The following is a 5,903-nucleotide window of genomic DNA, read 5'->3' as shown; positions in this document are numbered from 1 at the left end:
TGGGCCGGTGCCTGCCTGTCACCCCTGTGTGGGGTGAGGTGGGGGTCCCCAAGATGGGTCTGGACCCCCAGCCCTGCACTGCTGCTCTGTGCCGCTGGAACCAGCGTGACCATGCCAGCCCTACCCACAGTGTGACCATCCCAGGCTGTGCCACAGTGGGATCCACATGGGTAAGAGTCCTGGGTGAGCTGTCCCTGTGTCCTCAGGTCTTGATGACAGCTTTAGCCCCACAAAGGCTGCAGAAGTCCCAAGGGGGTCAGTGCCATGCCATGGGATGGGGATGGCACTGCCAGCCCCATGCTGCAGCCGCGGGTGCCCAAGTGGTGGGTCAGGGTTGATGTAACTGCTTTGGTGCCCTGCCCTCCACCTGGAACATCATGACAGGTGCAATATCACTGCCACTGCAACTGCCACCATCGTCACCGCTGCCACCAACGCTGTGACTGCCACCAGCACAATGACTGTCCCCGCTGTGACTGCTACTGTGCTACCGCCAGTACAATGACCATGCAGAGCCTTGCATGGTGGGGCTGCAGGCAGCAGCACCTGCATGGGGTCAGGTGGGGACATGGGGGTTCCCAGGCCAGATCCCCACATGGGATTCTGCTTGGCTGGCTGGGCGGTGCAGATCGCTGAGCCTGGGAATGGTGCTGTGCCGGGGCTGGCGGCTCCCAGGGGCCAGCGTGTCCCACGGAGCAGAGGCAGCTGTGGATGGGGCGGCTGGGGGCTCCCCCCAAGGGCTGAAGAACTGGAGCTGCCCTATCTCCCTAGGGTCCTGAAGCCAACATGGAGCAGGGGGAGCACGCTGGGGGTCCCGCTGGAGCCTGCCCCGGGCAGGGGCTCTGTTGGGAGCCCACAGCACCTCTTGGCCCCCTGCTCACCGAGGTGAGCCTGCCCCGGGCTCCCTCCCCCGGGTTTGATTTATGGAGCTGACAGCGCAGTGCAGCTGTGAGAGCTGGTCCCAAGCAGGGACCGGGGTGGGTGGGAGAAGTTTGTTCTCAGCGTGGCTAATGTGTCCCAGACCCCAATAAACAGCCGTGAGATTCTCCAAACAGCCCAGGACACAGAATCCCTGCCCCTGGGTTTATCGGGGGGCAGGGGCCATGGGGGATGCTGTGCTCTGCAAACAACCCAACCCGCACATAAAAGGGGACAGGCCTCATGAAGCAGCAGCTCTGGAGCCCCCAGGGGGTCAGCGAGGGCTGGTGGTCCAAGTGCTGGGGGCACAGCAGGTCCCAACACTGAGTGTATAGGTCCCAGTACATCCCAGTGCCAGCAACTGGAGCCTCAACAAGCTCCAGTATGAAGGCCATGAGCCCCAGTGAATCCCTGCACAGGAGCTGTGCATCCGGTATGTGCCACTGCCAGAGACTAGAGCTCTAGAAAGCTCCAGTAAAAACGCCATGCATCCCAGTACATCCCAGTGCTGAGGCTGTGGGATTCAGCATGTCCCAGTGCTAGGGCCATGGATGTCAGCACACCCCAGTGCCAAGGATGGCACAATGACCCCAGAGCAAGTTCCAGTGTGACAGCCCTGGGTCCCAGCATGCAGAAATTGGGTACCCAATAACATCCAGTGCTGGGGCTGTGGATTCCAGCACATCCCATTGCTGAGGCTATGGATCCCAGCAAGTCCCAGCACTGGGGCCACGGGTCCCAGCATGTCCCAGTGAGAACCCTGTGGGTCCCAGTACATTCCAACCCCTCCCAGCACCGTGAGAGGGAAACGGTGACTCAGAGCTGCCGGGCTGGTGGGAGCCGGGTGCCCCTTTGCCCCGGTGGGGTGAGTGTTGTGGCCACTGATCGCTCACGGCCACCGCCGGCTCCCCGGCAGCCGCAGCCCTGCACTGAGCTCAGCCACGCTCCCCTCCCATCCTCTCCCCTTCCTGCGTGCGGACACCCTTGGAAAGGCTCTTGGCCGCTTTCTCTGAGACAGGAAGGTGTCCCCGAGTCTCAGGAAGGAAAAACACTCAGTGCTGAACCCACAAAGACCGTCTCTGAGGGGCCAGGGCTGGAGAGGCTCCAGGCCTGACATCACCTGGGAACTGGAACTAGAACGCAGCTGCACTCCGTGCCTGGTATTTTTTTATTTTTTAACTTGTGTTTTTAAACTTTCTTTTTATAGATTTTTATTTTATTATTTTTTTTCCCCTTTCCCTTCTCCATTCCCCTCCCAAATATTTCAGCCTCCCCACAGGCTGGCCAGCCAGGCTGGAATGCAGCAGGGCTGCACCCGCGGGTGCCGGGAGCTGCCTTGCTGCTGGGATGGATGAGGCTGGGTCTGGCCAGGCAGGAGCTGCTGGGCAGGGGCCAGGCTGGGGCTCAGCCCCAGTGACAGGGGCAGCACCTGATAGCCCCTGGTACTGCTATGCACCAGGACTGCTGGAAAGGGATCCATGGCCATGCAGGGACACAGGAAGGTCAGTTTGGCCATGGGGTGTGGGAGGACAGAGGGCAGAGGGGTCAGGCAGAGCCTGCAGTCCGTGGGCAGTGCTGCTTTCCTGACCCACCAACCCCAGGATGGGGCTGTGGAGTCAAACCCTGTCTGAGTCTGAGTCAGCGGAGCAAGAGGAGGCAGACAGGGATAGAGGACGCAAAGATGTATTCGGGGGCCAGGATCCAGCCCTACTCATTCCTTGTCCTCTGGCAACATCTTTGGGTGCTGCCTGACCCTCCCTGGGCTTCCCAGGGAGTCTCATGATAAAGACCCCAGTCTATCCTGGAGCAAAGCTCAGTTGCCTGTTGCCTGGGGAATCCTCCCTGTGACAGTGACAGCCATCAACTGAGTGTCACAGGTCCCTTTGAGCCCTGTTGCACCTGGGGGTGAAGGACTGGGAAGGGACCCCTAAGGTCTAGATGGCACTGAGAGTGGACAGGGTGACATATCTCTGCTGCCCAGGGCAGAGTGGAGAGAAGGATCAGGGAGGGATGGGATGGGACGGGACGGGACGGGATGGGATGGGATGACCAAGGGGCAGCACGATGGTCCTCCAGGTGGGGGTGCTGGGCATTGTCTACCTCCCCATGCCAGCAGACCCAGACTGTACTGACCCTCCAGCATCCTGCCAGGGTCTCTGGGGAAGAAAACGGGCAAAGGGGCTGCCTGAGACCCCCAAGACACCTGCCAGATCCTCACCATCACAAGGGATGCACAGCAAGAATGCCCCAAGGTCCCACATATCCCAGGGGCGCAGTGGGCACTGCTGCAGGGCTGCCACCACCCCGCCACGTCCCCACCATGCCCTGGACCCCTCAGAGCTGTTCGCCCTGCTGGGACCTCGTGCCAGCTGCGGTCCCTGGGGACACAAGCCCCGCAGCAGGGACAGGGTGTGAGGCCGTGGCGCGGGGTGAACGCCAGGTTAATCTCCCGCTGGAGCTTCCCTCTGCAAACAATAAGACAATGCCCGGCCGGGGCCGCCTGCGTAACCAGCGGCGCGGAGGGGAAGTTGTAATATTTGGATTTAGCCCTTAGTAAATTAAGGAAGAAAAAGGAAAAAACGCTGGGGGTAATCAGAGCAGGGCTGGCCCCGTGCCCTGCCCCACAGCCAGCGGCCCTGGGGGCTCAGCTCAGCCTGTGGACAGCAGGTGAGCAGGGCCAGAGGCTCTGAGTCAGAGAGGCCGGGCATGGATGGAAGAGGGATACGTCCCTGAAGGCCGGGCAGAGGACAAATGTGGGGACAAGCATGTCCCCACCATGGGGACAGCAGCCTGGAGGGTCAAGGCTTGGATACCCAGCAGGGCCGTGGGCAAACATCTCCAGCCACATCAGAAAAAAGGGATCTGGGCCAGGAGGTTATTTTAATCCAAACCTCTTCATGGGAAATATTTCTGCAGCTGGGGTGGCTGAGCAGGAGAGGGCCCAGGGGGTCGTCACCTTCAGCTGGCACTGGGTGGCTGGGGATGACAAGGGAGGGGGCTGTCCCAGGATGTCTCCATTGCACAGCCCCTTTCCCAGTACAAGCCCTGCAGTGGTGCTGGCTCCCTGGGATCCCACAGCAGGGCCCACACTCAATCAAACACGCACCCTGGCTGGAGATGGAGCTCTGAGAAAAGGTCTTGGTGAAGATCCTCAAGGCAGGAACAGTGCTGCAGGGAGGCCTTAAACCCTCCAAAATGTGCCCTATCCACACACCAGCAGCCCCACACCTCCAGGGCTGCCCCTGCCTGCCCTGGCTCCAATGGGGTGAGCAGGGCAGAGATACCCAGGGGAGCTGGTTTTGGGGGGCAGGACTGGACACCACCCTGCAGGATCTGAACTGGGGTATTGGGAGCCCTGGGAAGACACTTCCCCTGCTTGGTGACCCAGGGCGGTGTGGGGCGCGGGGCTGGCAGGAGGGTTGGGACAGGTGGGGCAGAGGTGACCAGCGGGCAGCAGCGGCACGGGAAGGCCTTCGGCACCGTGCCTCGCGCCGGGAGCCCATTTCCCCACAACAGGAGCCCTTATCAGCAGCAAATCCTCCGAGTGGTCCCAGGGGGGACCTCCAGCCCTTCCCCTCCACCTACCCCACCGCTCTCCTGCTCCGGCCCACGTCAATGCCGCCGCGAAGGTGTCGGAACAATCGCCTGACAAAGAGCTATTTTTAGGGGCCGGGGCTTGGAGCGAGGATACGGCCCGGCCGCTGACAATGGGGGGAAGGGGGCCGGGCTTCCCCCGTGACCACTCGGCAGCAGAAGGACCTGTAAGATTTCCTCGATGACCCAGGCCCGTACAATACAAGGAAAGCGCGAGAGGGAGATACCCCCGCCAGGACGAGCTGCTCCTTTACCTAATGGGAGTGACCCGGGGTGAGGGGCTGCGAGCTTTGGGCCAGCGGCCTCCCCTGGGACTCCCACACCGGGGGGGAAGTGGGGTGAAGCCTGGCCGTGCTCAGCTTTCCATGAGGTCGAGGTGAGGGGAAGGCCAGGCTGGCTCCCTTCCGAAGGGCATGGGGAGATCTGGGGGGGTCAAAGGGCTGCAGACATAGCTCAGCACAACCTCTTCCCCTCCAGGCTGGCTCAGCTTGGGCCAGAGCTTGGACATGGGCTGGGAGGACAGTGACCAGAGCTGCGTGTCCCCAGCTAGCCCTGGTCCCAGTGTGCCATGAGCCCAGGCTCCTGCTCATCCTCAGGCTGAACCTGGATGCCTTTTCTCCCACCTCGAGGTCATCCTCAGCTCAGCCTGTGCCAGGTGGACCATTCTCTCTGGCCAGTCCTTTGGGGAAAAAAGGGATGTTCTGGGCTGCACGGCAAGAAATTGGGCTAAAAAGGTGAAAGGCAGAGAGAGAAGGTCACAGGGCACTGGAGGTCAAGGCTTGGCCCGGTTGCTCTCTCGGCAGAGGGATAAACCCGTTCCATGAACACGCCCGGGACCCCACAGACCGGGCGGGACGGCGGGACCCACCGCTCTGCGGCGGCCCGGGGCTGGGAGGGCCGGGCCGGGCCGGTGGAAGGGCCGGGAAAGGGCTGATTGAAGGGCCAGAGAAGGACTGAAGAGCGGCAGGGACAGGGCTGTGGAAGGGCCAGGACAGGACCGTGGGAAAGACCGGGGGAAGGACCGGGACCGGGGCCGGTGGAGGGGCCGGGGGCAGCGCCGGTACCGGGGCACCTCCGCAGGCCACAGTCGCCCCCTGGCGGCGGGCCCTGCACACAGCCCCACAGAGGGGCTGGGCCCAAGCGGCCGCAGCTGAGGATCGGTCCTCGCGCCGGCGCTGCGGAAGCCGACACGGACCCCGCCACCTTCCTGCGGTTCACGGGGACACACCTGGACACGGAGCGGGAACAAACCCGCGTCCTTCGCGCAGCGCCGCCACCACCAGGGACTACAACTCCCATAGCCCCCCGCGACGAGCTCCACCCTGCCCTGCGCACGCCCCCGCGGCGCGTGGCGGGGCTGCGCGGCTTCCGTTTCCGGCGCGCCTCGCTCT

The sequence above is a fragment of the Lonchura striata genome, chromosome 20, assembly GCF_050655825.1.
Source record: "Lonchura striata isolate lonStrDom1 chromosome 20, ASM5065582v1, whole genome shotgun sequence".
In the NCBI taxonomy this organism is placed as follows: domain Eukaryota; kingdom Metazoa; phylum Chordata; class Aves; order Passeriformes; family Estrildidae; genus Lonchura; species Lonchura striata.
The sequence above is the reverse complement of the archived record's forward strand: the minus strand, read 5'-3'. Positions refer to the sequence as shown.